At 43.4% G+C, this 25,295-nt stretch overlaps 1 pseudogene; it reads right to left on the minus strand.

The window, feature by feature from the left end:
• Positions 1 to 536: 536 nt before the first annotated feature.
• Positions 537 to 654, minus strand: LOC126163422 (5S ribosomal RNA; annotated as a pseudogene).
• Positions 655 to 25,295: the final 24,641 nt, after the last annotated feature.

The following is a 25,295-nucleotide window of genomic DNA, read 5'->3' on the forward strand; positions in this document are numbered from 1 at the left end:
CAAATTTCAACTGCTTTCTGCAGATATCCTGTATGACCATTTCGTATCCAGATTTTACCATATTTTTAACGTGTTTTTCCATTTTCCCTATTTACCTGTATCTTGCATATTTTATCCATTTTACCATATTTTCCTGCTTTTCCATATTCTAGATGAAAATGTACAAGTGTATGCATGATCTTATAGCTTATATTAGCAGGTGTAGTTTCCTATTTTTTACCATCCAACTACGGTACAGAGTCTCAACCCAGCTAGACTAGTTACAAACTATACTTCTTCTAAATGGGAGCCCACATAACCACAAGCTGCCAAACTAACTAACTAACTAACTCTGACCGAACAGGCCTTGGAAGACCCAACAGTACTGACCGGCCGCCATGTCATCCTCAGCCCACAGACATCACTGGATACGGATATGGAGGTATGTGTGGTGAACACACCACTCTCCCAGCCGTATGTCAGTTTCCAAGATCAGAGCTGCTACCTCAGTCAAATAGTTCCTCAGTTGGCCTCATAAGGGATGAGTGCACACTGCTCGCCAACAGCACTCGGCAGACCGGGTGGTCACCCATCAAAGTGCTAGCCCAGCCCAACAGTGCTTAACTTCGCTGATCTGATGGGAACCGGTGTTACTACTGTGGCAAGGCAGTTGGCACTAACTGTCAAAGCAAGTGTTAATATATATATATATATATATATATATATATATATGTGTGTGTGTGTGTGTGTGTGTGTGTGTGTGTGTGTGTGTGTGTGTGTGTGTGTCAAAGTGGTCTGAATGTGGATCCACCTGTAATACACCTAGATTTTTGTTTGGTGTGGATTCACCAAGGTTAAGTCAGGAGTAATGTCAAATGCTACATCCATTAACATTACACCCAGGATATTTTTTTTGGGACAGATGCACCTGCATTATGTCCAGGATAGAGTCCAAAGATGGATCTGCATCTGTTAAGTCTGGGGTAGCATCTAAATGTGAACCCATATATATAGACGCAATGTAAGGTGGCATGATTCAGTAAACGAAATATGTTACACATAGACCTCACTTTAATACTTTTAGAGAAGAAATCATGAGAAGTTTGCTGATATAGGATAAAAGCGCTGTGCAAATAATGTATTTGTTGATAAATAATTCGTTGCAATAAGAGCATATACCCAGTGACTCACCTAAAACTTATTGAGAAAACAGAAAGTGCTATGGGTGTGTGGATTTTACAGAATGGATTGGTAGTCAGGGACTCGTATTGTTAGCCAATAAACAGATTGTAACAATACTTATCAAGTGTATTTTTTGTGCAAACATACACCTTTTTGAATGGAACAATTCCTCTTTACATTAACAAACTAAAAGTAGGATAAATCAGAATGTCAGTGGTGTTTGTTGTAGGATTCTTGTGCAAGTCATTTACAAGATATTGTATTTTGAAAAACTTCCACACTAACACCTATGTGTGCTACTCAACCTGCATAGTTGCTAGATATGATGTTATATTTTCTTACAGTGTGCTTGTTTGTTCCTCGAGTGCATTGTGACTTTATAGTCAGTTAGTGTGAGACAGATCAAGCAGTGGGTCGTGAGTGGACGATGGGATTTATCAATGAAGAAAAAGAAGACATGCTTATAGTTTATGGAGAGCGTAGGAGGAATGCAGTTTGCTCTAGTATGATGTATGCAGCAAGATATACCAATAAACGCAAACCATCTCGGCATTTATTTACCAACTTCTGCAATAAGATATGTGAAAGTGGTAATGTAACACCTAGGCATGAACAGAAGAAAGCGAGTGATGACAGAAGAAGAGGATATCAATGTTCTAGCTGCTGTTGCAGTTGATCGCATGTTAGCTCCCGTGCAATCGCACAAGGAAGTGGCATGAGTCAGGCAAGTGTCCTACACATTCTCCATTGACACAGGTTCCACCCCTATCACATTCCTCTCCATCAAGAACTTCATGGAAACGCTTATGAGAATCGTGTTAACTTCTACACATGGGCATTAAGAGGGGATACTCCAGATGCCTCATGTATTTTTTTTTACTGATGACACCAAGTTTACCAATCACAGCCACGTAAATCGCCTCAACATGCACTATTGGTCTGTTGACTTTCCCCATTGGCTTTGTCAGGTGGTACGTCAGTGTCTATGGAGTGTACATTTGTGGTATGGTAGAGCGAACCATCAGCTCATAGATGGTACATTGAACACAGAAGTATCAAACCTCCTTTAACAGACTATCTTCCACGGATGCTAGAAGACGTTCCTCTTCACACAAGGAGGAACTTATGGTACAAACATAATAGCTGTCCAGTCCATAGCGCACGAAGTATACAGCAGGTCGCCACGAATTGTTTCCAAATCGTTGGAATGGACGCAGAGAACCTGTACCTTGGTTGGCTCTTTCCCTTTCAGACTTTTTTTCTGTGTGCAAAGTTGAAAGACGCTGTCTACAAGAACATACCAACTACACCCAATGATAAGCAGCGTTGTATTACTGCAGCTTGCTCGAAATTTCCGCTGAAATGGTAGCACATATGCAGCAGTCGTTCCGTACCAGACAGGAAGAGTGTATTGCCACCGGCAGTGGTCATTTTGAATACAACTTGTGATCGTCAGTTGTCTGGTCAGAATCCACATAACTACTGTACACACTTTGTAGTCCTTTAGTGTGTGGTACCACAGGTATTGTACTAGCGTCTGTGTGGGAACTTTTCAAAATACGATGTCTCGTAAACGACTCTCACAAGAATTGAACAACAAACATCACTGACATTTAATTTACCCTATTTTTGGTTTGTTACCGCCAGGAGGCATTGTTCCATTTAAAAGAGTATACGTTTGCAAAAAAAAAATATTACACTTTCTATTATTACAATCTTTTGAATGGCTAACGATACGACTCCCTGACTACCAATCCATTCTGTGAAAGCTGCACATCCATAGCACTTTCCATTTCCGCAAAGTTTGCGGTCCAAATTTTTGGTGATTCACTCTGTATATTCTTGTACATTTACATACAGACCATGGGAAATATGAAAAAACCGTGAAAAATTATAAAAATTTGGAAAAATACGTAAAATTGTGGAAAATATGGAAGCACACGAAAAATATGGAAAATGAGCATACTTACAAGTCTCACTGGGTTTTTTCTCGAATGAGTAATATTAAATTCAATTTGTTATTAACAAATATCTGCACCCCTATCCTCTCACTAGACCTTGAATGATTTAAGTTACTTAATTACAATATAAAAGTGATTTGTAACACATTCGACAAACTTAATAGCCACAGCCTCTTCCTTCCCCTATCGCGCACAACTCAAGAATGAAGCCACACACTCAAGTATTCTAGTTATAAAAGCAGGAGAGGGGAGGAGGTGTTTGTATCATATGGTCCAGGGGATGGGTAGGAGAGGAAGAGAGGGGAGTGACTAGAAATATGTGCTAGTACGACCAAGGCCAACTGTAGCCTCGTATTGGAAGTTCTTATTGGAAGTGTGGACACACCTGGGAACCATGGGCAGGGGAGTGACTTTGAATCTGGGCTCATACTGGCAGTACCTCAAATGTGTGGGCAGGCATTGGGGGGATGGGGAAGGGGAGTGGACTGATTTTGAAGCTGAGGTCATGTACCCAATTGCGTAACCTGACACTGGAAATGACATCATCAGTGACCTTGAAGCTGGGCTTGTACTGTTACTGGTATGCTACTGACTGATACTCCAGTATTTCCATGCCTGTGATACGTGTTGAATCAAACTGCATGTTTACACGAGCTTATTTTTGGTACAGGACAAAGCTATGGCACAGATAAAGAATGATGCGAGTACATGATGACTATTAGGTGTGTTTGACATTAGTGGAACTATTCAGATGCAGATTGCAACACAATTAATCCAGAGGATGCATATGTACAGCTTATTGCCATCATCTGGACTTTGAGAAAGGTCGAATCTTTCGCACTAGGGACACAGGAGCATCATACTGATAGACAGTTGGCTACAGTATGAGTGGTGACAGGATGGGCTCGGAACCACAGTGTGGCAACAAGAATAGGCACAGGTCTTTCCAAAAAGATTACATTTTTCATACCATGACATGCACCCACTCATCCAGGTTACTGTGAACAGAAACCAGGACATTTCTCTCAAAATTCTCAGTGAGAAAGTGGTTCTCTTTCTTCTACATCCATCTCTAATGACTTTGTTGTGGGCGGTACGTTAAACCCTAATCTTCCTCCTTTCTTTTTTTATTCCTTTACAACTTCCTGCTGAGTTTGCAGAGGACGCTCCCATCTTCCAATATGACAACAGCCATGCGAACGCTCCTGGTTTCATGAACACTCACGCACCCTATCGCGCTTCGTGTGGCCCTATATATCACCCGATCTTAATGCCAAGATAACTTTGTGGGACTATTTGGAATAACAGGGCGTGAAACGTAGCAATGAACATCCCTCCAATCCGCTTCCTCTACAGGATCGTCAGTGAGTCCTTTATCTGGAATATGGCATGCGCAACTGTCACATCACTAACTGTTCCATCAGTATCTATAAATTTACTGACACTACCAGTAACAGCCGCTGAATTTTCATGTTTTTTTCTGTCTATAAGGAGCTTCAAAACTGAGCAGATCTCAATAAGATCAAGCTGAATATCTCTAATACGATTTCGGCCAGCTTCATAAGTCTGTTCATAGAGGTTATTGTAGCCCTGATCTCCTTGTAGCGTCAACGTCATTGGCAGCTTTTGCTATATGGGTAGATGTTATGTGAAAGGACTGAACATCAAGCCATCAACAATCGCCTATCTTGATGCAAGAATACTCCTGAGACTCCACTATAGCCGACATATTCGTCACGAGAGAAACCAGCAATTCTATTGATATTTTAAAACAGTTTTAAATTTATGGGAATGCAAAGCCAGGCTATCGCTTATTGGTATTCTAGAAACGACACCAGCATTGGCGTTCTAATACGTAGGTTTGTGACTGATTTTATAACCACACAAATTCGGACACCGTATTAGTTAGGCATCGAACAGAATATACTTCAATTTGTGAACAATTTTAGTTGGCCTGAAATTTCTCTACAGTCGAATGGACGAACCATTGGGATTTCAAGTCACAATTAGTTGTCTCTCTCATATGTTGTATACTACCAGTTCTATGACACCCTCAATTTGCAATCTGTCTGTTTCCTGTTTGATTTCTGCTCATAACGCAAGACCTACAGGACGTGTTTAGCATAACCATAGGATTGCATTCTGTTTTCGCGTAATATAGTACGTGCCATTATTTGCACCACCCAAGGTATAGGAAAATAGAGTACAAATACTGAGCATTAGTGGTCAAGCCGGTGAAATGGAATTGTGTCAGAGACGACTTGAAACTCGTCTCTAATAGAGGAACCAGAAATGTAATGAATGCACCAAGCCCGCAAGTGAGTTCAGCCGCTGGCCTATTGAATACGAAAGAAGTACACTCTAGCAGCGAATACCAGCGACAACATTCCACACAACTGGTAAAAAGAATCCGAATAAGTGCGAGAAGAACTCAGGTTCCGTACAAAATAAATTATCTACATCATCTGATCAAAAGTATCCGGACACCCCCAAAACATACGTATTCCATATTAGGTGCATTGTTCTGCCACAACTGCCATGTACTCCACATCAGCGACCTCAGTAGACATTAGACATCGTGAGAGAGCAGAATGCGGCGCTCCGCAGAACTCACAGGCTTGGAACATGGTCACGTGATTGGGTGTCACTTGCGTCATACGTCTGTACGCGAGGTTTCCACACTCCTAAACATTCCTAGGTCCACTGTATCCGATGTGACAGTGAAGTGGAAACGTGAATGAACACTTACAGCACAAAAGCGTACAGGCCGACCTCATGTGTTGATTGACAGAGACCGTCGATAGTTGAAAAATAGGCAGACATCTGTCAAGACAATCACACAGGAATTCCAAACTGCCTCAGGCACCTCTGTAAGTAATGTGACAGGCGGAAGGTGAGAAAACTTAGATTTCATGGTCGAGTGGCTGCTTATAAGCCACACATCACGCCGGTAAATGCCAAACGACGCCTCGCCTGGTGAAAGGAGCGTAAACATTGGACGACTGAACAGTGGAAAAACGTTGTGTGGAGTGACGAATCACAGTACACAATGCGGTGATCCTATGGCAGGGTGTGGGCATGTCGAATGCCCAGTGAAAGTCATCTGCCAGCTTGTGTAGTCCAAACAGTAAAATTCGGAGGCGATGATGTTAAGGCGTGGTCGTGTTTCTATGGAGGGGACTTGCACCCCTTGTTTTGTGTGGCACTATCGCAGCACAAGCCTACATTGATGTTTTAAGCACCCTCTTGCTTCCCACTGTTGAAGAGCAATTCGGGGATGGCGATTGCATCTTTCAACACGATCGAGCACATGTTCATAATGCACGGCCTGTGGCGGAGTGGTTACACGACAGTAACATCCCTGTAATGGACTAGCCTGACAGAGTCCTGACCTGCATCCTATAGAACACCGTTGGGATGTTTTGGAACACCGATACCTCTCCTCAGTGCAGCACTCCGTGAAGAACGGGCTGCCATTCCCCGAGAAACCCAGCACCTGATTGAATGTATGCCTGCGAGTGTGGAAGCTGTTATCAAAGCTAAGGGTGGGCCAACACCTTACTGAATGGAGGGCGCCACTAACTTGTAAGTCATTTTCAGCCAGGTGTCCGGATACCTTTTATCACATAGTGTATATAGATAGGTCATCAAACCCAGAAGTCTAGAATCTCGGCGATTTTTGCCTATTATCGATTTTGATACTGGGAAGGTACCAAAATATGTGACATAAATGGCCGTATATTTTTTTTATTTTGACGTAGGAGCTTAAAGTTTTTACATCGCCAAGAGACCGTAGACTTTAGTATATGACAAATTTCAGCTTGTTACGTCTACCCGTTCCTGAGAAAAAGGGTTCTTAACAGTCAGACAGGCAGACGGACAACAAAGTGATCCTAAAAGGATTTCATTTTTACTAACCCTAAAAACGATAGATTAATGATGCAGTGCAGTTCCTACGTGTTGAACTTGAAGGTTACTGCAAGTACCTTCATTTAACCACTAAAGTCACAATAATTACTGCAGCAATGATAGGAAAATAGTACAGTTGTAACGCCGGAAATGCATATCTTCCTATTTCCATCTATTGTACTATTTTTTTTCCTTGCTTTGTTACCTCAAGATATGACATTTCTGTCTCTTTGTATATTGTAATTGTTTTACTATTTGTATATTTATGCATTTATGTCGATGTATAATTGGTTTGTTTCGTAAATATTATTTGTATTTTTACGCTGGGTCTTGCCTAAGGAAAACTGCTATCGAACGATTACGTCGATAGGTCGTGTGAAGAATCAAAGTGTGTAGGATCTTTGGTAGTGTTAACTCTGCCGCGTGGAGCGCGGGCTGAGGGAAGGAGTCTGGCGGGAGTAGCGAGTGGAGCAGGTGTGTTCTGTGACGCTCCCGCGAGTTGCCGCGCTTTCGGGGTTTGGCAGCATGTAATTGCGCTCGACTTGCGATGATAGTTTCTGACATGGTGTCGCGGACGGGAAACATTAACTAGCGCACATCAAGAGCCCGTTTCGTCTGGTGACCGTGTCGAGAAGAAGGCGCGCCAACATCCAGCTTCTGCAACAGCGACGGCCGACAATGAGTGACTGTCGCCACCTCCTCGATCGACGGCTTCAAACCTTCAATCAACCATCAAGGAAGACTGGAAGCAAGTAAAGTTTTAGAACTGTATGGCAGACCCCAGCTTTTCAAACTGTACCATTTTCGTAACTATAATAACAGCAACTTAGCATGAACCTTTGTTGCTCATTGTCCCAATTGCATTACCAAGCAGGGTCCCTTCCTTTTCCGAAATGAACCCGAGTGTCGTTGAAATTTAAACGCCAGCATTAAAATTATACCATTCGATTTCACTGCTTTAATTTCAAAGTATTCATAGCTGGCTACAACATTCAGATTACATAAGCACAAATTAAGAGTGCGAGTTTTGTTAGCATATTTTAGCGTACCTGTGACTGCAGCTCAGCTTGGTACGTACTAAATTTTACTATTGCTAATTGTTCAGAATCATTTAATTCAAGTTCAAAGTTAAATCTCTTATTTCTAAATTGCGTAGATTCAAGTAGCTTCAGAAATGATTGTTGAGGTAGTCCAAGACTAACCGTATTTTACTTAATTTCGATGTGCTTCAGAAAGAAAGCTCACTATTAACTTCAGTCACTAAATTAACTTTCGATTTTTCGGTTTTATTAATTCTTTTGCTAAATTAAGTCAGGGTGTAGCGAAATTTATTACTTCTGACAAACTTTCAGTTTTCACACTACACGTGTCAACCTTCAGTTGCCACGCTTCTAGTGCTAATTATATGTGTAATAACCTTTCTTTTTCAGTTACTATAGTAATTGTCCTTAGGACTGGCGACCGTGATTTCCCCCAAATCTCAAATACCTAATTACCGCTAGTTAATTGTTAACGTAATGGCTGCACATTTACTTTCTTTATTAACTTTACCCCTTTTCAAAATTAATTTCCACCAGTTTCATTAGCACATTTCCGTTCATCTAGATGTAACCCTTTCCTCCCTCTTTACCGACAGGTTAACTTCGGTGACGATTGCTTTCCCAAAACTCCCATTAGGTACACGCGGTTTCATTTTTCACTGTCATTAAGGTCGGAAAGTGAGGGGGAGGATACACGTGGCGACCTGGTGACAGGACAATCTTCAGATTTGAGGTTGTTCTGGACACGAATTTTGCATTGTGCAAATCTCGTAACAAAGTATTGGTTACGTACAGGCCGTTACGTCAGCGAGAATAAGTAGTGGGAGTAATCCTAATTATATTTGAGATTTGGCATTTATATTGAAAATTATTAGAATGAGTGAAGGCAACAATTGCCAAAATTTGGTAGACTTGGATACGGAACAATCGGTCGAACAGTGGGAAACGCGCACCGCGGTACCCATTGTTCAGGGGCAGGCGGCTAGCATGAAAGACGCGACCACCGAAACGCAACAAAGAGCAGAAATGGAATTCCAAACTTTAGAAAATGTTTCGGAATCGGAAGTGAAAATCAAACCTGAATCCCTTTATGACGAATACGGGGGGACAATTAAAGAGGAAGCCGCTACGGAAGTGGAACCGGTAGTTTCCGGGAATTTAACTGATTTATTGAATGTTTTGATTAACGAAATCAAGAGTCAATCGGCCAAGCTAGACAATCAGAACAAAGCTATTAACGTTGTTAACAACAATGTTGGAGTTGTTAATACAAAAGTTGATAAAATCAAAGAAGATATTGTTGTAATTAATACCGAAATCGGTAATCTTAAACAGGAAATGATAGGCGTTCAGGCGGAAATTGCGAGCATAAATACTCGTTTTGATTCCGAAATTAGCAGAATCGAGAAAAGTGTAGGAGAAGCAGTTGCTCCGATCATCGAGAATAAGGTGACGGAACAAATTCAATTATTGAAAAAAGAGGATCAACAGAAGGTGGAAACTTTAAAGGCTTTAGTGTCCGAAGTAGACACTAAAGTGAGGGAGCAGGCTAATACCTGCGAAGAGAAAAAGAAGGAAGTGGAAACGCTTGCGACAACCACTTGCCAAGTAATTACGAGAGTGTCGGAATTAGAAAAGAAACTTGACGAAAAACAGAGCTATGTGCCAATCTGTGCACATAGTTCGGAATTGTTGACGAAAGAGGAGCGGTTCGACCCCTTGAAAAAAGGCGGTATACACGCGACGGATTTCATTAAAAATTGTGAAAGAGTTTTACCCAGATCATGGACTAATGAGAGAAAAATTAATGCGGTTATTGATGTGCTGGCTGGTGATGCCAAGCGTTGGGGCTTAAACCGCAACATTACGAACCTGACTTTTGACGAGTTTAAAAATTTGTTTCTGGCTGAATACTGGTCAGAGCAAAAACAGCAAAGTGTTTGGCGCGAATTTGTCGTATCGAGGCCTTTCGATGCGAATTCGCGCGGCTCGATGAAGGAGTTTTGTGAGGGCTGGATCCGCAAGTTGGAATATTTGCGTGATCGCCGCACGGAATCCGAAATAGTCTGGGAACTCTACAAGAAGCTTCCAGATGATACAAAACGCTACGTAGGAAGCAATTATAGGACAGTGAATGATTTCCTGGAAAGAGTTGAGGACGAGGACAATTGGCGCAATAATCGCGACAGTGGTAGAGGCCGTGGTAACAACAACGAGTACCACAGCAACCACAACAATGATAACCATGGGAATAATGCATACCGCAGCAATAACAATAATGGTTCGGACCGTAATAACAATCGGTACAATGCAAATAATAACAGGAATGACAGAAACCAGTATCATACTAACGTGATACGGGCTTCACAGAATAGTAATAACGCCAGAGGGTGTGATCAGCCGCCTCAGCAGCATCCGGGGAGCATATCTGCTGGGACGAGACAGGGAAACCATTAGCCGCGCCGGTGAGGGGCCGAGCGGGCGTGGAGAAATTTTGGCGGCCCAATAACAAGAGAAAACCCAGGTGTCGCCGTTATGAAAATTCCGTATGGAATAATCAACGGCGGGAGAGTGTGCCAGTGTTAAGAGAAAAGAGTGCGCCCACAAGTAGTAGATCAGCTGTATACACGGCAGTAGAAAATACATTCGCTGTCAGTGGGAACAATTTAAGTAGTGTTCCGGAAATCGATCATAAAGTGGCAGCTGTAATACCCACAGCGGAACTGGAGATTGAGTTTAAGAATGATTCGCAATTGTTGAGAGAAGATCAGATGTCGGATAACACGTCCGTCATCGAGCGAGGGGATGCAGAGAGGGATGAGGTCTGGTTAAGGCAGTTCGGTCGCTTATACGACGAACTAAGAGATTATAGGGGTCTGTATGGGAGAAGTGTTTATGGGGAGCGCGTGCAGGATTTTCCGCGTCTCGTCCCGCAGGAAGATAGTGTTTGTGAAATGATAGAAAGTTCTGGCCCTAATCGGCAGACTTTACTAGAAATAGTTGATGTTAAGGGGGAGCACGAGCAAGATTCGTCGTGTTTCGTCCCGCAGGAGTTAGATGTTGAAGTAGTAACGGAAAGTTCTGGCCCTAACCGGCAGACCTTACCGAAAGTTTCAGTGGTAGAAGTAACCGACCCATCCGACGCAAACCTCCAGTTTAAACATTGCGAGAGTATTAAGGAAAAAGATTGCGAAAATTTTAGTGATAGCCGGACACGATTGGTAGAAAAGCACATAGATTACAACGTGTATGAGGTTAGAGCTGACATTATACGGTCAGACGATAGCAGTGTGGGTTGCGCAGATCTAGCGGAAGTAATTGCAGAAACTACTGGACACATTCCTCTAGGTAGATTGGCGGATGAGATTAATCTGACCAAAGTGGAATCAACGAAGGTGACGATTAATGAATTGATAGCAAAGCAACACTCACTAGTTGACGAGTTACAGGAAAAGGTTTCGGTATTGGAGGCGAAGCTACAGGCTAAGCCTCAGGACAAACGTGTTGAAATTAAAACTGTATGTGAACAGAGGCTGAAAAGGCCGCCAGATAAGCCGGATTTAGGGTCAAAGCCGGATGGTTTTTTCTGGAATGACCTGGATATAGACGAGGATTTACTGTGGGAAAATAAAGAGACAGCCGAGGACAAGTGTAGACAGATAGTAGTGTCTGTTAATATGCATGACCTACAACTAAACGTGTTGATTGACACCGGTGCAGAATTGAGTGCTGTATCTGGGAAAATATTTGAGTTACTGAAAGACAGACCTGGCATCGTAGTTATGCCAGTAGCAGAAGTGAAAATTATCGGTGCTACTGGGAAGGCCAGTAAACCGGTCACAAAACAGATTTTTGTCAACTTCGAAATATGTGGGGCACGATTTGAACAAGAGTTTGTCGTCATGCCAGACTTGACTACGGAAGTGATTATTGGGTTAGATTGGCTATTAAAGTACCGTGCAGTGATTAATTGCGAAAGTAAAACTTTGACATGTACGTCACAAAATAAAACAATAGTAGTTAGTTTTGACGAGGCAGGAGACGGTGTGCATAAGCAATACCAGCCTATACAAATTGTTAACTGGCCGGATGACATTGACGTAGGAATGAATTTGAACTGCCGTAACGTGAGGAATTTCGGCATTGACAAAAGTGTAGAAAGTGAGTTGGAAGAGATAATCAAATTCCCTCCACGGATTGACATTAGTATTGGTGTGAAAAAAGATCGTTTGCGAGAAGTAATGAAGCTAAAAGCCGATGCTCGCATACGTCGTCATGACGCTAAAGAGCGTTTTGCTTAGTTTGCAATCGGAGACTTAGTACTTGTAAAAGCTCATGAGAAATCGAGCGAGATAGACAATGAAATCTCTAAATTTAAGTTTGTTTATAATGGACCATATAAAGTCATTGGTATACCTCACACAAATGCTTATTGCTTAGAGTATCCAAGCTCTGGAAAACGATTAGGTATACGGAATATTGTAGACTTGAAATTGTACCAACCTAGGATCGATTAATACCACACAATGGGTAATTTGTACAGTATGTAAATATAGAGTGTAAGATTTAAGGATGTGCCATGTTACACGATGCTTTTGCCTGACCTAGAGGTCATTAAAGAAGTTGTAATTAATAAGTAATTAATTTTGACTAAATGATTTAAGAGTAACTGATTAGTAATCATCTGAAAAATCCGAGCTGCTAGTTTAAGTTTTCAGCTGAGTCACAGTAGATTAAGCAATGAAAATATGATTTTGTAACTTTCTGTAATATTTCATGAATGTGTATTTTTATTGGTCATTGCCGATGTACTTAGACGCTGTTTTAAGTTTCAGGCTAGTACATGCGTGTGATGATGGACAGTGTTGAGTTATCCACTGTGATAGTATTAAGGGACTCCTTGAGATTACTCGGGAGTGAGTTTTTCCTAAAGAATTCAGTGAAACGGACGTTCTGGAAGCGCCGTTACAAGGGGGGAGTGAGATCAAGCGTGCCGCACCGGCGGGCGCAACAATAATGGAAAGACCTAGCCGCTGTCGGCTCTTGTGTCGCTGTCGGCTCTTGTTCCGCTGTCGGCATTCTTTGTACTCGCGAGTACGGAATGTGGAGTTGCTTTTCTTCCCGAACAGCTGATGTGAAAGGATTCTGCTGTCAATATTTATGTTTTATTTTATCTGCTGTATATTATTTTCTTGTTTAGCGTTAATTGGACATGACGAGAATATTAATTATGGAAAGGTTACATAAAAATGTGTATTCTATGTAATTAATTATTAGTTTGCGTATTTTGATATACCTGTTTTTTATGACCATGTACTCTGATCAATTTTGCAAATAGTATTCCATTTTTTATAGTGTTACGAATTTTAATGATTTTGGAATAGCTAAACCATTTTCTAGGTTTTCTATGAATTTTGATATGTTGTCAACCTGTTTTATTTTGTGCAAGATGACAGAGTAGAATAAGATTAGGAGTGTCTCCACTCAATTATTATTGTCTAAAAAATTGGGTTATGGTTAATTAGACGAATGCTAAATTTTTTTGATGTTTTGAGCATATGCATTTCCGCTGTTTCTTTTTTGGGACTTTTCTGAGTCTGTTTACGTTACACGAACATCCTCAGACAATGTGGGGCACGTGTAACGCCGGAAATGCATATCCTCCTATTTCCATCTATTGTACTATTTTTTTTCCTTGCTTTGTTACTTCAAGATATGACATTTCTGTCTCTTTGTATATTGTAATTGTTTTACTATTTGTATATTTATGCATTTATGTCGATGTATAATTGGTTTGTTTCGTAAATATTATTTGTATTTTTACGCTGGGTCTTGCCTAGGGAAAACTGCTATCGAACGATTACGTCGATAGGTCGTGTGAAGAATCAAAGTGTGTAGGATCTTTGGTAGTGTTAACTCTGCCGCGTGGAGCGCGGGCTGAGGGAAGGAGTCTGGCGGGAGTAGCGAGTGGAGCAGGTGTGTTCTGTGACGCTCCCGCGAGTTGCCGCGCTTTCGGGGTTTGGCAGCATGTAATTGCGCTCGACTTGCGATGATAGTTTCTGACATGGTGTCGCGGACGGGAAACATTAACTAGCGCACATCAAGAGCCCGTTTCGTCTGGTGACCGTGTCGAGAAGAAGGCGCGCCAACATCCAGCTTCTGCAACAGCGACGGCCGACAATGAGTGACTGTCGCCACCTCCTCGATCGACGGCTTCAAACCTTCAATCAACCATCAAGGAAGACTGGAAGCAAGTAAAGTTTTAGAACTGTATGGCAGACCCCAGCTTTTCAAACTGTACCATTTTCGTAACTATAATAACAGCAACTTAGCATGAACCTTTGTTGCTCATTGTCCCAATTGCATTACCAAGCAGGGTCCCTTCCTTTTCCGAAATGAACCCGAGTGTCGTTGAAATTTAAACGCCAGCATTAAAATTATACCATTCGATTTCACTGCTTTAATTTCAAAGTATTCATAGCTGGCTACAATATTCAGATTACATAAGCACAAATTAAGAGTGCGAGTTTTGTTAGCATATTTTAGCGTACCTGTGACTGCAGCTCAGCTTGGTACGTACTAAATTTTGCTATTGCTAATTGTTCAGAATCATTTAATTCAAGTTCAAAGTTAAATCTCTTATTTCTAAATTGCGTAGATTCAAGTAGCTTTAGAAATGATTGTTGAGGTAGTCCAAGACTAACCGTATTTTACTTAATTTCGATGTGCTTCAGAAAGAAAGCTCACTATTAACTTCAGTCACTAAATTAACTTTCGATTTTTCGGTTTTATTAATTCTTTTGCTAAATTAAGTCAGGGTGTAGCGAAATTTATTACTTCTGACAAACTTTCAGTTTTCACACTACACATGTCAACCTTCAGTTGCCACGCTTCTAGTGCTAATTATATGTGTAATAACCTTTCTTTTTCAGTTACTATAGTAATTGTCCTTAGGACTGGCGACCGTGATTTCCCCCAAATCTCAAACACCTAATTACCGCTAGTTAATTGTTAACGTAATGGCTGCACATTTACTTTCTTTATTAACTTTACCCCTTTTCAAAATTAATTTCCACCAGTTTCATTAGCACATTTCCGTTCATCTAGATGTAACCCTTTCCTCCCTCTTTACCGACAGGTTAACTTAGGTGACGATTGCTTTTCCAAAACTCCCATTAGGTACACGCGGTTTCATTTTTCACTGTCATTAAGGTCGGAAAGTGAGGGGGAGGTTACACAGTGAGGGAAACAGAATCTCACAATAGGCAAGTTCGTACCTCCTTTTTGGGAGACAGAGAAAGGTGTTTTCGACTGACAGTAAATACCACGTGGCCACCGAGTGAGGTGGCGCAGTGACTAGCACACTGGACTCGCATTCGGGAGGACGACGGTTCAATCCCGTCTCCGGCCATCCTGATTTAGGTTTTCCGTGATTTCCCTAAATCGCTTCAGGCAAATGCCGGGATGGTTCCTTTGAAAGGGCACGGCCGATTTCCTTCCCCATCCTTCCCTCACCCGAGCTTGCGCTCCGTCTCTAATGACCTCGTTGTCGACGGGACGTTAAACACTAATCTCCTCCTCCTCCTCCACCACGTGGCCATTATTTCGTTTAAGAGCACGCTCTGCTATGCTCACGATGATTTATTCCATTGTGACACACTGTGTCCAATCGTTATTTCATGAACTTCGAAATAATAAATGTAAATCGTTTTCAGACGACGTTCTTACTCCAGGATGTACCCCAACGGTCACCTTGTACATAACTTAACATGAATATATGAACTGTTCCAGCATCACTTTCCCAAATTACAACTCCGAATTGTAATTTCCTGGTAACGAGATGGAAGCATGTGTCAAATCGCCAGTGCTGCAGCGTACTACTAACTATGACTTTGTACTCAGGGTCGCTATGAAATGGCTTAGAAAACTGAGGTACCCCGTCCTGAGTTACATTCCGTTTACATGGACTCCCAAAACCGGATACCGTAAATCGATTTCCCATTACCGCTTCTGGCTGGCCATGTAACACTTCAAAATCGTATCTGAAATCCGCCTCTGATTGCCGGTTTTCCAATTCCACAATCAATTTTCGCTCCCATTTAAACGGAGCCGGTTTTGAAATGTGCTTGGGCTGTTAAGTTTTGTCTTGTTTTTTAAAGTTTTTTGCTAATATGGACGGAGTGGCTTTTTGTACTTGTGAAGGGTAAGCAGAAATATTAGACTGAAGCTGTTTTCATCTCGTCTAATTGAAGAGAAACAGTGATTGTGCTGACTAAATCATGAACTGTATCAGTTGGTTTCCAGGCGCCGTATTTAACTGGGCTAGCAAATCCGCTTCAGACCTTAACATACAACACGACAGCGAAAAACGGTTTCCCAAACGTCGGTTTTCGTCTCCCGGAAGATGTGTCGCATGTAAACATAGTAACAGTGTTTTAACTGCTGTCACTTGTAGCGCTTTCTGAAAACACTCACAAGGTAACAGTTATTTCGAACGACTGCACAGTTTGTAAAATTTCGTCAAGAGATGTAGTAGAATGACAAAAGTGCACATAGTTTATTAAATGATAAAACAACTCTGTCAAACAATAAATTACTGTTTTTAACTAACAAGCAAACACACAAATCAGACAAACGGACGTAAACATACAAACGAACTAAAACATTCAAACGACCATGAACAAATAAACGAACGAAAACTAACAAAAACAAACGAACAACTACAAGTAAGCAAATTAACAAACAAAACAATAGTGACCAGGGAAAGAAGCGACGGGCGCTCTATGCTGTCGTGCAGTGCCTGGAAAGCTTTGAGTCTTCCTCACAACCGGCGCACTCTTCGCTTCATGAATGGAAGAAACACAACCAGCAGACTATGTTCACTACTGCGGTTGTTGATATTATTATTGTTGTTGTTGCAATATGGCCATCAGCTACTAATTGCGTTCCTCTTCTTGCTGAAGTATTTTTTCATTTAAATATATACGTAGCTTTGGAGATCTAACGGCCGGTCACTCTGCTAAAAAATAAATAATTGACATACAGTACAAAACAAATGGATAAATTAATATTAGAACATACAGGTACGAGTTTAACAAAGAGCTTTTTAAGCCTCTGTTGATTGACATATACTTAAAATATTGCAAAATAATTTCGATTAATTTAAAGGTGAAGATAACAACATAACAATGTTAACGATTGACAATAGTGTTGTGACACAAATATAAACACACAAATATACGTTTAACAAAGGTAGTTGATACGCCGCGCAAAATTGTACAGGGTAATTTGACAAAGGCAGTCGTTCTGTCACCACAGATCCAAGAAATAAAACGAAAAGGAACAGGAACAACAGCGACATAAATGTTCAGTGTCTAAGTTGAGGTAACTGTACATAAAAAATAAGCATTAAAATGAAATTGCTGTGAACATAGCTCCTAGTGCTGCCCCATTACTACAAAGATATCCTGGCAACTGACAAAAAATCTCTTTCTTACATGCTCATGACTCCAAGAAAATAGAATAGTGATCCTCGTGAGAAACTGTTTTCAGACGATATAAATGTTGCAAGTATGATAAGCCCAAAACCCAATACGTTTAATATGTTGGGAGAATACAAGATCCACTGTAATGACTGCGACTGTTACTATGTCGGCCAGACTGACCGCTCCTATAATGTGCACTTTAAAGAACATACCTATTCCCAAAATACACTCCTGGAAATTGAAATAAGAACACCGTGAATTCATTGTCCCAGGAAGGGGAAACTTTATTGACACATTCCTGGGGTCAGATACATCACATGATCACACTGACAGAACCACAGGCACATAGACACAGGCAACAGAGCATGCACAATGTCGGCACTAGTACAGTGTATATCCACCTTTCGCAGCAATGCAGGCTGCTATTCTCCCATGGAGACGATCGTAGAGATAGTGGATGTAGTCCTGTGGAACGGCTTGCCATGCCATTTCCACCTGGCGCCTCAGTTGGACCAGCGTTCGTGCTGGACGTGCAGACCGCGTGAGACGACGCTTCATCCAGTTCCAAACATGCTCAATGGGGGACAGATCCGGAGATCTTGCTGGCCAGGGTAGTTGACTTACACCTTCTAGAGCACGTTGGGTGGCACGGGATACATGCGGACGTGCATTGTCCTGTTGGAACAGCAAGTTCCCTTGCCGGTCTAGGAATGGTAGAACGATGGGTTCGATGACGGTTTGGATGTACCGTGCACTATTCAGTGTCCCCTCGACGATCACCAGTGGTGTACGGCCAGTGTAGGAGATCGCTCCCCACACCACGATGCCGGGTGTTGGCCTGTGTGCCTCGGTCGTATGCAGTCCTGATTGTGGCGCTCACCTGCACGGCGCCAAACACGCATACGACCATCATTGGCACCAAGGCAGAAGCGACTCTCATCGCTGAAGACGACACGTCTCCATTCGTCCCTCCATTCACGCCTGTCGAGACACCACTGGAGGCGGGCTGCACGATGTTGGGGCGTGAGCGGAAGACGGCCTAACGGTGTGCGGGACCGTAGCCCAGCTTCATGGAGACGGTTGCGAATGGTCCTCGCCGATACCCCAGGAGCAACAGTGTCCCTAATTTGCTGGGAAGTGGCGGTGCGGTCCCCTACGGCACTGCGTAGGATCCTACGGTCTTGGCGTGCATCCGTGCGTCGCTGCGGTCCGGTCCCAGGTCGACGGGCACGTGCACCTTCCGCCGACCACTGGCGACAACATCGATGTACTGTGGAGACCTCACGCCCCACGTGTTGAGCAATTCGGCGGTACGTCCACCCGGCCTCCCGCATGCCCACTATACGCCCTCGCTCAAAGTCCGTCAACTGCACATACGGTTCACGTCCACGCTGTCGCGGCATGCTACCAGTGTTAAAGACTGCGATGGAGCTCCGTATGCCACAGCAAACTGGCTGACACTGACGGTGGCGGTGCACAAATGCTGCGCAGCTAGCGCCATTCGACGGCCAACACCACGGTTCCTGGTGTGTCCGCTGTGCCGTGCGTGTGATCATTGCTTGTACAGCCCTCTCGCAGTGTCCGGAGCAAGTATGGTGGGTCTGACACACCGGTGTCAATGTGTTCTTTTTTCCATTTCCAGGAGTGTAGGACAGCTTTTGGTATGTATCTCACTATGGATAGACAGTGCATGATACTGAGCACGGCCTAGGGGTGTTTCATAATGTGCGTAAAGGAACGACACTGGATTTACTCGAAGAATTGGAGATCTATAGCTGTATTGAAGAGGGCTCCCCATTGGATATTAAATGAGCACTAGGGCTTTAAACGGTATTATTTCTTAAGTATTTTTTACTAACTACTACAGAACGTTTTGGCTCGTTATACTGATGAGGGACCGCAATATTTCTGCATGCGGAGTGTGTGCTTCCACTGCTGTGCCCGTATGTACGACTGCAAGGATGATCGCCTACACGTAATATGAAGTGGCGTCCAGTCCAGTCGGCATCAGCTGGCGTCTCGACGTATCTGTTAATATGATTTTGTAGTACGATGTATTGCCAATATAATTTGATTATGTAATACAACATGTTGTCTATATGTTGTCTTACGTTGTGGCGACATTCAATATTGCTGTTTCATGTCCTGCTTGTATTTTTGTCTTAACTACTACTGACTCGATTTTCTAGCCTATTTTTTTATGTACATAATCAGATTTTAATGCCAATTATTTTTAATTATTACATTGTTCTTTCTACACACAATTTCAGCTATGTTACCTTTTATGGTTTTTATATGTCGATCTATATAACGATATACATTTGCGCTCCACCTGCCAGCTCTTTTGCAACTTTCGCTTCGGCCTGCGCGTGTGCATGTAGCATTCATTTATGCTATGGCTATGAATAGACAACAGTCAAGTTAATCATACTGGACAAAGAAACATTTTATTTTGCTATCGACAAGTTACATGGTGTAAAGATGACTACGATTTTATTACCCACGGTATGTTCATCCCTTTGAATATTTCACAACTTTTAACGTTAGATTTAGTTATTATTGTTTATTATGTATTAGTTTGATTCGTTTATTCCTACAAGTGCAGAACTAGTCTCATTACTATTGTACAATTACAACCAAAATTTTTTAAATCTAAATTGCCAAGTGCAAGCTATTGCATGATATGGCTGTTGATGGAACATGCAGTTTTGGTCAATTTGCATCTCATTTGAGCATAGTATAGTTAAAATTATTTTCTTTGGTGTAAAACTTCATAGTTGTTTGCAGTTTACGTTCATGTAATATTTATATGTAATGCTAGTTCCGTACATATATGCTGAAATTTTTACCACGAGAATTAGGGTATTAATTTTGTATTTGTGTTTCCCGTCAAACATTTTAAGCGTGAAGGTTATCCTGTAAAAAAGGAATTTTCTTGTGACGACATTGTTTTTCTGCTTGTTTGCAGATCTGAGCGTGGTTCTACTGACAACTGAAATTAATCTACTCATAATATTTTAATTTCTATAGAAGTACGCGACCTAGGGAATTACATATTTTTGAAAAAAACTTAATTATTAAGATATTACATTGTTTTTGTCAGGGGTCCACGATGACTAAGAATCGAGCTTGCGATGTCACTGGGTAATAGTCAGATCATTTTGACGGAAACCCGTGAAGAGGAAGCTTTGAAAAATACGACGATTTGTGACTTATCGGCCGAAACTCTCATGTCGTGTGCTCGGAGCCAGTCTTCCACATAGAACAAGGCTGACGAGAATATGGTTTCATATTCCGCAAATAAATGGAAGTGAATATACATACATACAGCATATATATGCTATTTAAGTTGATATGGGAAGAACAGTTCCAGTTGTGTTCAAGACGTAGTAAAGGACTGAGGATAGGCCCGTGTGGGAGGCCAGTAGGGGCAATGTGAGTGCCTCTCATTTTACTCTGGAAACTGAGGAAAACTTTTGTTTCCGAAATCATACATCCTAGTCCATAAACAGTTTTTCCTTGTTATCTATAGTTCTTAGTTAGTGGGGCAAAATATCCTTGTTTACACTGTCACGCGCTTCTTTCATACACTATGTGATCAAAAGTATCTGGACACCTGGCTGAAAGGGACTTATAAGTTCGTGGCGCCCTCCACCGGTAATTCTGGAATTCAATATGGTGTTGGCCTTAGCCTTGATGACCGCTACCACTCTCGCAGGCATACGTTCATTCAGGTGCTGGAAGGCTTCTTGGGGAATCGTAGCCCATTTTTTCACGGAGTGCTGCCTCCACTGAGGAGAGGTATCGATGTCGGTCGGTGAGGCCTGGCACGAAGTCGGCGTTCCAAAACATCCCACAGGTGTTCTATAGGATTCAGTTCAGGACTCTGTGCAGGCCGGTCCATTACAGGAATGTTACTGTCGTGTAACCATTCCGCCACAGGCCGTGCATTATGAACAGGTGCTCGATCGTGTTGAAAGGTGCAATCGCCATCCCCGAATTGCTCTTCAACAGTGGGAAGCAAGAGGGTGCTTAAAACATCAATGTAGGCCTGTGCTGTGATAGTGGCACACAAAACAACAAGGGGTGCAAGCCCCCTCCATAGAAACACGACCACACCATAACACCAGCGCCGAATTTTACTGTTGGCACTACACACGCTGGCAGAAGACGTTCATCGTGCATTCGCCATACTCACACCCTGCCATCGGATCGCCTTATTCTGTACCGTGATTCGTCGCTCCACACAACGTTTTTCCACTGTTCAGTCGTCCAATGTTTACGCTCCTTTCACCAAGCGAGGCGTCGTTTGGCATTTACCAGCGTGAGGTGTGACTTATGAGCAGCCACTCGACCATGAAATCCAAGTTTGCTCACCTCCTGCCTGACTGTCATAGTACTTGCAGTGGATCCTGATGCAGTTGGAATTCCTGTGTGATGGTCTGCATAGATGTCTGCCTACTACTCATTATGACCCTCTTCAACTGTCGAGGGTCTCTGTCAGTCAACAGACGAGGTCGGCCTGTAGGCTTTAGTGCTGTACGTGTCACTTCACATTTCCACTTCACTATCACATTGGAAACAGTGGACCTAGTGATGTTTAGGAGTGTAGAATCTCGCGTACAGACATGTGACCCAAGTGACACCCTATCACCTGACCAAGTTCGAAGTCCATGAGTTCCGCGGAGCTTCGCATTCTGCTCTCTCACGATGTCTAATGACTACTGAGGTCGAATGCAGGAGGAAAGCGCAGTGGGTCGGTATGATGTTATTGGCAACTGTCTTTGCCTTTTTCCAGGACTGGGACTATCCTTTGTGTCGTCCAGTCTTTGATGAAGTCTGTATAAACCCGGAGTGGTAACGCATTTGACGGCATGTTGCCGAATAACATAGTGGACACTATCGATGACTGAAGAGCTGTGTGTGTAAACCGAGTGAACTGCCCTCTTCAGTTATACTGAGGTAAATGGAGAAGCCAGGCGTCATCCACGTGGAGGTGACCTGATGGACCTGTGATTGGTCGCGAAAATACTGAAAGAGGAGTGATTCGACCGACAAATTGTTCTCATCGAGGTGCTCCCATTGTAGGAGTGTAACCACATCCCTTATTCCTCAAGTTCTTGATTTTACACCGTAATTCAGTAATACTGATTAACTTACTTAAAGAAAAACGAAATTTTATTCAACTTATCTTCTTTTCGCACTTGAGAGCTTTTTTTAACGTGTGATGTTAGACTCTTGATGTCCAGGAAATTATCGATATACTGCCATACTCACTTACACTAGTAACCTCTGGCGTGCCACAGGGGAGTGTTATGTGACCATTGCTTTTCACAATACATATAAATGCCCTAGTAGATAGTGTCGGAAGTTCCATGCGGCTTTTCGCGGATGATGCTGTAGTATACAGAGAAGCTGCAGCATTAGAAAATTGCACCGAAATGCAGGAAGATCTGCAGCAGATAGACACTTGGTGCAGGGAGTGGCAACTGACCCGTAACATAGACAAATGTAATGTATTGCGGATACATAGAAAGAAGGACCCTTTATTGTATGATTATATGATAGCGGAACAAACACTGGTAGCAGTTACTTCTGTAAAATATCTGGGAGTATGCGTGCGGAACGATTCGAAGTGGAATGATCACATAAAATTAGTTGTTGGTAAGGCGGGTGCCAGGTTGAGATTCATTGGGAGAGTCCTTAGAAAATGTAGTGCATCAACAAGGGAGGTGGCTTACGAAACACTCTTTCGACCTATACTTGAGTATTGCTCATCAGTGTGGGATCCGTACCAAGTCGGGTTGACAGAGGAGATAGAGAAGATGCAAAGAAGAGCGGCGCGTTTCGTCACAGGGTTATTTGGTATGCGTGATAGCGTTACGGAGATGTTTAGCAAACTCAAATGGCAGACTCTGCAAGAGAGGCGCTCTGCATCGCGGTGTATCTTGCTGTCCAGGTTTCGAGAGGGTGCGTTTCTGGATGAGGTATAGAATACACTCCTGGAAATTGAAATAAGAACACTGTGAATTCATTGTCCCAGGAAGGGGAAACTTTATTGACACATTCCTGGGGTCAGATACATCACATGATCACACTGACAGAACCACAGGCACATAGACACAGGCAACAGAGCATGCACAATGTCGGCACTAGTACAGTGTATATCCACCTTTCGCAGCAATGCAGGCTGCTATTCTCCCATGGAGACGATCGTAGAGATGCTGGATGTAGTCCTGTGGAACGGCTTGCCATGCCATTTCCACCTGGCGCCTCAGTTGGACCAGCGTTCGTGCTGGACGTGCAGACCGCGTGAGACGACGCTTCATCCAGTCCCAAACATGCTCAATGGGGGACAGATCCGGAGATCTTGCTGGCCAGGGTAGTTGACTTACACCTTCTAGAGCACGTTGGGTGGCACGGGATACATGCGGACGTGTATTGTCCTGTTGGAACAGCAAGTTCCCTTGCCGGTCTAGGAATGGTAGAATGATGGGTTCGATGACGGTTTGGATGTACCGTGCACTATTCAGTGTCCCCTCGACGATCACCAGTGGTGTACGGCCAGTGTAGGAGATCGCTCCCCACACCATGATGCCGGGTGTTGGCCCTGTGTGCCTCGGTCGTATGCAGTCCTGATTGTGGCGCTCACCTGCACGGCGCCAAACACGCATACGACCATCATTGGCACCAAGGCAGAAGCGACTCTCATCGTTGAAGACGACACGTCTCCATTCGTCCCTCCATTCACGCCTGTCGCGACGCCACTGGAGGCGGGCTGCACGATGTTGGGGCGTGAGCGGAAGACGGCCTAACGGTGTGCGGGACCGTAGCCCAGCTTCATGGAGACGGTTGCGAATGGTCCTCGCCGATACCCCAGGAGCAACAGTGTCCCTAATTTGCTGGGAAGTGGCGGTGCGGTCCCCTACGGCACTGCGTAGGATCCTACGGTCTTGGCGTGCATCCGTGCGTCGCTGCGGTCCAGTCCCAGGTCGACGGGCACGTGCACCTTCCGCCGACCACTGGCGACAATATCGATGTACTGTGGAGACCTCACGCCCCACGTGTTGAGCAATTCGGCGGTACGTCCACCCGGCCTCCCGCATGCCCACTATACGCCCTCGCTCAAAGTCCGTCAACTGCACATACGGTTCACGTCCACACTGTCGCGGCATGCTACCAGTGTTAAAGACTGCGATGGAGCTCCGTATACCACGGCAAACTGGCTGACACTGACGGCGGCGGTGCACAAATGCTGCGCAGCTAGCGCCATTCGACGGCCAACACCGCGGTTCCTGGTGTGTCCGCTGTGCCGTGCGTGTGATCATTGCTTGTACAGCCCTCTCGCAGTGTCCGGAGCAAGTATGGTGGGTCTGACACACCGGTGTCAATGTGTTCTTTTTTCCATTTCCAGGAGTGTATATTGCTTCCCGCTACTTATACCTCCCGAGAAGATCACGAATGTAAAATTAGAGAGATTAGAGCGCGCAAGGAGGCTTTCCGGCAGTCGTTCTTCCCGCGAACCATACGCGACTGGAACAGGAAAGGGAGGTAATGACAGTGGCACGCAAAAGTGCCCTCCACCACACACCGTTGGGTGGCTTGCGGAGTATAAATGTAGATGTAGATCGCAAGACCGCGTTGTTCCACTGCATTAGAGCAGGTAGGGTTCCATCAAACAGGAGGGAGATTCTTGGCAACAACAAAAATTTCTTTCGAGGACTGGAAACACAGGCCAC

The sequence above is a fragment of the Schistocerca cancellata genome, chromosome 2 (genome assembly GCF_023864275.1).
Source record: "Schistocerca cancellata isolate TAMUIC-IGC-003103 chromosome 2, iqSchCanc2.1, whole genome shotgun sequence".
Lineage (NCBI taxonomy): Eukaryota > Metazoa > Arthropoda > Insecta > Orthoptera > Acrididae > Schistocerca > Schistocerca cancellata.